At 39.4% G+C, this 10,000-nt stretch overlaps 1 pseudogene; it reads right to left on the bottom strand.

The window, feature by feature from the left end:
* LOC119597525 overlaps nucleotides 1-10,000 on the bottom strand; it is an 11,185-nt pseudogene that overhangs the window by 778 nt on the left and 407 nt on the right.

Here is a 10,000-nt window from a genome sequence, read left to right as displayed (position 1 = left end):
AATATGTAAGCAAATCCTCAGGTCAAAAATGTATGCAGATGTATCCTAGTGTGTACAAGGCCTATGAATATGATATCTATGTACCTGGTGATCATCGAAGACCTTCATGGTTGGGGATGTGGTGATGCCGAGTAAGAAGTCTTCGAGACCTCAGTCGGTGTCCATTGAATCCCATTGACATATCCGGCGTTGGGTCGCTGAAGATTGTTAAATTCTTTATATGCAATCAATTCACACAGCTATGCTTTGTTACAAGTGTTATATCTTTTCAAAATTAGGCTGCATTGGTATTAGGTACTTGATAAGATTTAGCTTTGGTTGTAATTGTTATGGCTTAGGTATAGGGATCTCTTACCCAGTAGCAGCAAAGTTGGTCCAAAGGTCTACCATGATCCGAGAAACGAAGAGATCTTCTTCCTTACTCAAGCTGATATTGAGATTGTCAAAGTTGAACAGGTACTGCAAATCGTCCATGTGGCTAACATCTGCGTGTATTTGAATAGTATAGTAAGGACAGTAAAAATCTGTGACATAGAAAAGGCCAAACTGCACATTTATAATGAAGCAGGTCACTATATCAATCAAGTTTCTAGTCTAACATCACAATAAATATAAATATAAATATAAATATAAATATAAATAAAAATTTAAAATACACACACACACACACACACACACACACACACACATATATATTACATATACATATACGAACACACACAAGCAAGCAAGCAAACAAACACACACGCCTACATACACATATTCACGTGTATTTGCCGGTAATAATAATGATGATAATATTAACAATTATAATAATACAAGTCCTTGCCATTCAAAATCCAATCAGGTGTAGGTCCCATGTATAGGTCTGTGAAGGTGTATTGCCCACGATGCTGCAGCTCGTAAGCGTAGACACGATTACCAAAGGCGGTGTCTCTTGCATGGTTTTCTATAGCATCCATGATGCATATATTGAAGAAGCAGTCACCAATTAGCTTGGAATGAACAAGATTTAAATTAGGCCAAACTAGTGATCACGAGAGAACATCTCACCACTATGGGTTGATAATGAAGTGAGTTGTGATACTTATGTGAGTTGTGAGTGCCATATTGTGATGCCGACATATACAGGATATGATGAAAATATTATCGTACCTATATTGTGATAATTATATGATTATATTATATATATACTGCCTTTTGTGTGATATGTTACACCATGTGAAATATAGAAGATTATGTTTAGTTTATATTGCTGTGTAGCATATCGCCTATGTAAAAGAGTGAGATTCTCTGTATAATTTGTAGAGTACAATATTTTATTTTGTCTCTGTAGTCACACGTCTGGCAGTAGCACTCTCGGGCAGAAGCTGACGCGTGGTGCACAGGACTATGAGGAACTCTCTTTTATTTTTGTCAGAGCTGATCTCCAATGAACCTACTTAGTTTTAATTGGTGTATTCTTCCCCTCAAGCATCGTAGAGAAACACCAAACAAATATATATATACGAACACGACACAGTGAGTATACAAACAACCACCTTCATGATTCTATTGCTAACTCCCTTTGTTTTCCATATATCAGAACAATAGTCAGTGCTATATTTTTCTCTTATTTTCACTTACAAAAAAATAATGAAAGTGCAATATTTTCTAAGAGGAACGCATCTTGTTAATCCAAGAAACACATATGCAGGTACACACGGCTCAGATACTTTCACAGATTGAGAAGAAAACGAAAATGAAACATAAAATGAACAATCCTAAAATGGAAATGTTTCCAGGCTTACCTTGACCAGGGTGTTGCCCTTGCTCATGTCAAACTCAATGGGACCCATGTAACGGTGGAAAATGAGGCGGCCAATGAAAGTCGATGTTGTCGTCCAATAATTTAATCCCATTAGATAGGGCCCCACTGTGTTGAAGTTTTTTATCAAAAGCGTCCACTGTGCCGTCTTGCAAGAACGCTGAAAGACAGAAACGCTCGGGAAAACTGAGTTTCAAACTGGTCAAATCACTCAATATCGCCACTTTTATCCCAAGCTATATGAGGACATGGGAGTAACCATACACATACGGCAAGCAATTTTTTGCTCCTACAAAGTCTATGAAAGATGCTGACCCACTTACTTCGGACATTAAGAGTGCCTTCATCCCTTTGTCCTTCCGGCGATAATGTCGACATGTTGTTGTAGCGGCCTTCCCTGACCAGTGTGGCTGGATGGTCTGGGAAAAAAACTCACCATCCACGCGAGGACTCATCAAAATAAGGGTTGGCTTGGAGTTGGGCAAGAAAATGGAGTTTAGTTTTATTTTACTCTAATAACTAGTTTAGGGATGGTAGAGAATTCATTTAATGTTTTTTTTAGAAACTATGCTTGTGGATGGGCGGAAAAAACAGGCTTCCTATCTTTACTTCAATAGCTGGGTTTGAGAATGGGATGAATGAACAATTAGTTAAAATCAAGATTGGTATACAGATGCAGGTTAATATGTGTCAAACTGAATGATAAATGAAAATAATGAAAAATAATAGGAACAAATATTAGAAAGTAAATGTTCCCCAAATAGAATAATTTTAAGAGAATGCAGTAATTCTTCTGTTAACATGGTAAAATGCCAAAGATATAACTTCGAGGGGAAGCCAGTTCCTTCATAAAAAGCTAGAATCTCATGTCGGAGAGTGAGGCACCTTTCTCCCAAGTATTAGAGAAAGGTGGAAGGTACTGTTCTGTCCCCAGCACCAGAATCGATGCCGTTCTCGCGATACCGAAGACAGGGCCAAAAAAAAGGAGTTTGAATTTTCAGTTCACTGAACATAATGAAAAAAAACAGCCCTATATTGCTTGTTGAATGTCAAAAAGCCCTGTCAGATCCAGAGAAAGTAAATAGTGATGCGGGTATGGTAAGGGTTATTATATATTGTAAGACTATGCTTTGAATGAAATCGAGTTCCTGGTCAAGAAGTAGGTTAAGTTATAGGCACAGGTATGACAAGTTATGCGAGCTATGGTTTAGATTTAAAGTGGGCGAGAAAAGTAATCGTGGAAGAAAACAGATTGGATGCAGTAGTAACAGAGGGAATCTTTTTTCCGCCTGTAAAGGGATTATGTTCACCGTTAATGACAAAGATAGGTCTTCCAACCGAAATTAGAATGGAAATAATAAGGGTAAATAAAAGTGCTCTTCAAAGATACCCTGGATGGTTGAAATACTAATTATGATTTTTTTTTTATCTTAGGGAATGATAAAACTTTTAATTATACTCCAGATGATGTTTTGTTTCAGCAGGAATACGTTTAAACGACTTGGTATTTTATAGGTCTATTATCACAAAATAAGTAAATTATCAAGAGAATTTAATTGTAAAAGTCAATTCTGTCGACCATGTTGGCATTTACTTTACTTTTGCGATGTCATGAAACTGTAGCAAGCTTCCTCAGGAGGCAGTTTAAAAAAGGCTTGATAGATAACGAAACCAAAACCAATATCTGACCAAGAGGTTCTATAAAAAAAAGTTTTTTTTTTCAAGTTATAAAGTAATGCACCTTATAATCCAAAAAACTTCGCTAAATAGGAAAATTGTCCGATTTCGTTTTTTTGCCTATTTGGACCCTAGGGGGAGAATAAGATTGGGTCAAATAACAAAATAAAACAACTTTGCCGTGTTCAAATCCTACCATTTTGAGCAATGCAGCAGACAGTTGATCAACAGGGATCTTTTTCAGGAAAGTAAAACAAGGTCTGCAGAATTCGGATTCTCTGTCGTTCCAGGACAGTCTAAGAAGCAAACCGATCTGACCCGCTATGTACCTATGGTTATCCCGAATTGCCCAAGAGCACAGAGCCGTTCCTGACTGCATGATGGCTCGCTTAAACAAACCTATGGGGCAGTTAAGAAACAATAGTGAGGGTGAAATACAATTTTCAAAAGATTAATATATAATGATGAAATTTTTCCCAATGAAGCCTGGCATGGAAGTTTGAAATAGTTCTCATAAAACGGCCAAAAAAAGTTTTTGTTTCATCTCGCTTTTTCCAAATATCAGTGAAATAACTGAAGCAAACTGCAGGGGGAAACAATTACAATATTTTTATCTTTTGTATCTTTTTTGTTGAAATATGGGTTTTTAATTTTACCATTGACATTGGAGACAAAATTTTGGTAGTGCACAGACGTGGCTCCTGTGTTGTCTCCAAAGATGGTGACCTTGTCTGGGTCCCCAAACCCAGGTCACGGATGTTGTCCTGAATCCATTTGAGGGGCTAAAGTCTGGTCCTTTAGCCCTAGGTTGCCGGGGAGCTCAGAGTCCCCAGTAAAAGGAATCCTGCAAAGCCCAGAAGCAAAGTGTTTTGAATTACTAGAGAATTTGAAAAGGAAACACGCCATTTCTTGTTCTCACTTCATCATACCTGGAAAACCGACAAAATGTCACTCACAATCACGAGGTTAGAGAGAGAAAAAAAAAAAAGAAAAAAAAGAATTTAATTTATTTTTATTTCTTTTCTCTCCCAAAAGATCTGAATGCTTGTTATGTCCAATAACATACGTGAATTGAGGCCCCCGACTAAAGGCTCGTGATGTGAAATGTGTATTGTGCACTGCATAACCAAAACTATAGATAAAATACATTTAAAACAGAGGCTCTAAAATGATATGACATTTGCCAGTGGGGGTCAGTCAGACTTGTTAAAACACGAGCTTGTGGCTCGGATGTATCTGTGACAAGGCGTGAACGATCGAAACGACTGCGAAAGGGAAACTTTGCCTACTTGTTTTGGGAGACTCTGTGGAAGAGGAGTGTATTGTTAGACGTAACGGGCTGAGGGGAAATCACAAAGAATCGATCCCACTTTGGGTGGGCCAAAAGGAGTATCAAAAAAGGTTTGCAGAGGTGGAACGAGTTAAAGGATGTGGGTGGAAGGAAGATGAGGTGGTTTGGAGCGAGGTAGTAATGTGTGGAGGAGGGCATTTGGGATGAAGGGAAGTAATAAGGGGGCAGAGAGGTAAAAACAGAAGAAGACTGTGCAGTAGATGATAGAGTAGAGGGCGTTTGGAGAGAGGAGGGGGTATATTCTAAAGGTTGAGTAATGACCCTGGTGGACAGACCTGACAGCAGACATCGAGGAGGGGTCAGGAGCCATGGTCAGAGGTTATGCAAAGAAATCAAATTCAAATAGGCTAGTTACCCTAATAAGGGTCATTTTGGCCATAGTGAGCCTGAAATAAATGGTGGAGAAGAAACGGTCTACCCTCAGGGTTCCCCATAGAGTAAGGGCTAGGTGATTTACCAAGGAAATTTCTGTACCCAAGCTCCCGGATGCTTTTCAGGACTGACACAAAAAACCAGCTTTTTCATTCTTTCACGTATCAACCCCTTAGCAGTGGACGTAGAATGATGAAGAAAGACGGAAAAAGGTGGAGAAGACCATAAAATTAGTTGAAGCAAGGCTGAGGTCTAGCAGGGGTGAAAACCCCTACATTGGGCTTAGGTCCGTCTAAGCCCCCCTCCCCGTGAGGGCAGTCAGGGTTGGAAGTACGAGTTGGGATTCGAATTGGAGGTAGTAACTTACATCTCGGCGTTAACTCCCATTCGTTATAGTCTTGGGTCGTTTCACTCGGACTCCTGTAGTCTTGATCTTTGCATTATACTGAACTCCGTCCCCTTAAAAAACCCCCATTTCTACAGTTGCCTACATCTATAGATGCTAGCGTCTCCTATTGTGGATCGCAATGATATCCAGTAACTCAAAATCAAATGGCTCTTATCTTTCAGTTATGATTATGAATAGTGTAATGGCCCTGATTACTACAGAACAGGAACCTTGTGATAAAAAAAAAAATCAGTTCAGTTATATGTGCAGGATGTCTGCAGGTTCAGCCTTGTTTTTTGTTCTGCGAATAGGAAAAAAGGAACAACGAAAAAATGCGAAACAGCGCAAAAGGGACGTGTTTGCAAACCCCAGCTGGACTCAACAAACAGGTTTGTTTCTTTTAGACTTTCAGGTTGTGAATTTCGTGATATGTCGCGAAGGAGGATCCCCTGTGCAAATACTCTGACGAATTCAACCTATCGCCACTTTATCATTCCTTAATACTATAGAACCCATTGTAACCACAGTAAAAGTGATGGTACTGTGCGTAACACAGGACTTTGAAGGAATATAATACAGAATGGAGAATATGAAATACATCAAATATTGGCTGAAATGTCATAGAGATATGTATAATATTAATAAAAAATACATGAATTTCACCAAAAAACATACACAAAAAGGAAAAAAAAACAAAAAAAAAAACTATACCGACCCAGGATTCCGATACGGCCCTGAACGGTGACATACACCACGTCCTTCGCAACTAAATACTCTGGTCGATATATATCCATGCTACCCATTACGAAGCCTCCGGGGAAAAAAAACCCCACCATGACGGGGAGGTCCGACTTGTACGGCTGCAAATGAAGGTCATATAACTGTAAGAAAACTAAGAAAGATGCAAAGAACTGTCAAGTAAGGTTTTGATTAAAATCACCGAAGAACGGACTAGTCTTAACAATCACAATACAATGATGATAATTATGATAATGAAGAACTTGGTACTAACATCAATCGAAATGCAGTTTTAGTATATAAGAATAAGAGTACCATTAATCATTATCCTCACAGTAAAATTACAACACCAAGAACAAAAACAACAAACAGTAGAAGCAGCCTGCGAGATTTAACTCCGGGACCAACTTACCCGAGGTTGTAAACCCCATTGAGAAAAAAAGACAGTCTTCATGGTCTTCATAGGGTAGAACGGCGAGGACATGCGGGCGGGGCTACCGACCCATCCCTCACGCCTTCCCCGCCCCGGCAGGCAAACGGGTCCTAGGGGGGAGGGGGAGAGCATGGAAAAAAAAGTTTAAACTGCCGTTGGGTATCCAAGGGGTCCAGGTGGGTGGAGGAGGGGGGGGGTGTAGAACAAAATAAAAGATTGGCTGCCTTTGGGTGAAAGAAAGAGGGAGGGAAAAGAAGGAGAGGGAGAATATGGGGAAGAAAAGGAGAGAGAGAGGAAGAGGTATGAGAGAAGTTTACAAGAGGGAGGAAAGGAATAGAAGGGAATAAGAGGAAAGGGGGGAGGAGGAGAAAGAGGTAGAAGGATAAAAGGGAAGGAGGAGGAAGGAAGGGAAGGGAGGAGGAGGGGGGAAGGAAGGAGGGATGAGGAGAGGGAGAGGGAGAGGGAGAGGGAGAAGGGGAGAAGGGGCGAGGAGGAGAGGGAGACGGAGGGAGAGGGAGGAAAGGGGGAGGAAGGAATCTAAAACCCTCACTCAAACAACTATCTACCTCTCGCCAATCTATCCTCTCACTCAAGTATCATTCCCCCCCTTTTACCTCTTTCTCTCGATTTTTTCTACCTCTTTCCTTACTCTCTCCTTATATATATATATATATAATTTTATATATAATTTTTAAAATAATATAATAAATATATATATATATACATATACACCCCACCACACACACCACACACACCACACACACCCAAAAACCTCTCTCTCTTCCCTTCACCCATCTATCTACCTCCTCTTCAATCTATTACCCCTCTCTCTCTACCTATCTCTCCCCCCACCCCCTCCCCTCCTTCCCCTATCTCTCGCTCTTATTCTCTCTCCTCTCTCTCTCTCTCTCTTTTCCAAAAAAGTACAAAGAAGGTTTAAGAAAGGGGGTCGGAAGTATTAAAAAAGAACGGAAGCCACTGCTACCAAACCCCCACAACACACACACACAAACAAAAAACACACACACAAACACAACCCCACACACCAACACACAAAAACACAAACAACACACACACAACAACCTGGAAGCCTCATCTGACCCCGGGGGCCAGTACAAAAACCACAAGGGGACAAGGTATGGATGGCATGACCCCCCCCCCCCGATAAACTGAGGCCCTCCTTTTAGCAAATACGAAAAAACCCATAAGACTGAGAAAGGTAAACGACCTTTGGAAACTAGAAGGCAAGGTAGTGTAAAGGTGGCCGTGGGGAAAAGTTTACGAAAGACAGGAAAATAGACGATAAAAAGGGTAGAGTAAAGGGATAGGAGGAATCGAAATAAAAGGGCAGATTGTCCATGAGGACTAGACTCGTTAAAAACCTTCCCAAGACCAGGGCCCCCAAGCCCCCGTTTCCTTCCTCAGCTCACCTCATGTCGCTGGCAGCATTTACCTTAAACCTAGATTCCCGAGGGGAGGTTGGGGTAGGGAAGCCTTGAATTTTTAGAAGGACTTCCCCCCCCCGGCTCAGCCCGGCTGCCTTTCGATATACCCTGGGGAGTGGACCGAGACCGTTTCCCCCTTTCCCCTCTGCGCTCAGCCATAGCAGGGCAGCGGACACCCCCCAAGAACCGCATTTTTGCCCTGCCAAGAAAAATCACGTTGTATTTTTAGGGAAAAATGTTTTCCAAGTGTCATTGCCACCGGGGGGGGTTCAGAAGTCGTCCAATTCACGTGCCTCTCTTTGCTCGTCTTTCCCCTCGACGATTTGGCCCCCAAATTTCTTCTCCCCCAACAGCCTGAACAAAAAAAAGACTTGTCGTGGATTTCCCCCCCTTTTGAAGGGCGGAACCAGGGGGGGGGGGGGATGCTCTATTATCCCACGTGATCCACAGATTGGGTCAAAAGGGGGGGGGGGGGGCCCTAATCCGTGATTCACGTTTGTGGGCAGGGTTTTCATTACCCCTTTTTAAAATAATGGTTTGTTGTTGTATTTCGTTGAATGATTTTTTCCCCGTTTTTCCCAAAAAATGCACTCATCAGACACAGCAAGACCCTTTCCCCTTTATAAACCTTGTTTCAGTACAAAAATTTCGATTTCTCGATTCAAAAGCGGACATCAAACAAAAGACAGATTGATAATCAGCGATGTGAAAAAGTAGGGAGCAGGCGTATAATGGGCCAGACTCTTTTCCCTCCTAAGGAAAGCAAAATTAGGCTCAATCGCCCAATTCGCTGCAATCAGAGCTTGTTATGCGAACTGCGCTGCGTGGCAACCGAGGCGACAGGCCTACAAGGAACAGGGCTTACCAGTGATGTATATGTATTATGTATACATTTATGTATCTATGTGTATACATATACATATATGAATATGCATTACATTATAATCACACCATACAAATATAATCTAATCTACATATATTACATATGATGTACACTCTACAATCTACATATATTACATATGATGTACACTCTACAATCTACATATATTACATATGATGTACACTCTACAATTACATATATTACATATGTGTACACTCTAAAATTTAATATATTAATATGATGTAACTCTCAACACATATATTACATGATGATTACATCTTACAATCTACATATATACATATGATGAACTCAATCTACATATATACTATGATGTACACTCTAATCTAATATATTAATATGATACACTCTACAATCTACATATTTATATATTACATACAATCTACATAATTTCTATGATGTACACTTCTACAATATACAATATTACATTATACATAATTACATTAATCTAATATATAAATTAATAGATGTCATCTACATCATATTACATATGATGTACATTTAAATTACATATATTACATATGATTAAACATACATATATTACATATGATGAAACCCTAATCTACATATATTACATATGATGTAACTCTACAATCTAATATTACATATGATGTACACTCTACAATTCTACATATATTAACATATATTAACTCTACAATCTACATATATTACATATGATGTACACCTACAATTACATATATTAATATGATGTACACTCTACAATCTACATATATTACATATGTATCATCTACAATCTACATAATTACATAGATACACTCTACAATCTAATAATCAAATCCAATAATACATAATTTTACACTCTACAATCAAATATTTTAAAATTATGTAAAATCTAAAAATTACATTATTTAATTAAAATATTAAAATAAA

The sequence above is a fragment of the Penaeus monodon genome, chromosome 39 (assembly GCF_015228065.2).
Source record: "Penaeus monodon isolate SGIC_2016 chromosome 39, NSTDA_Pmon_1, whole genome shotgun sequence".
In the NCBI taxonomy this organism is placed as follows: domain Eukaryota; kingdom Metazoa; phylum Arthropoda; class Malacostraca; order Decapoda; family Penaeidae; genus Penaeus; species Penaeus monodon.
This window is presented reverse-complemented; position numbering and strand designations above follow the sequence as displayed.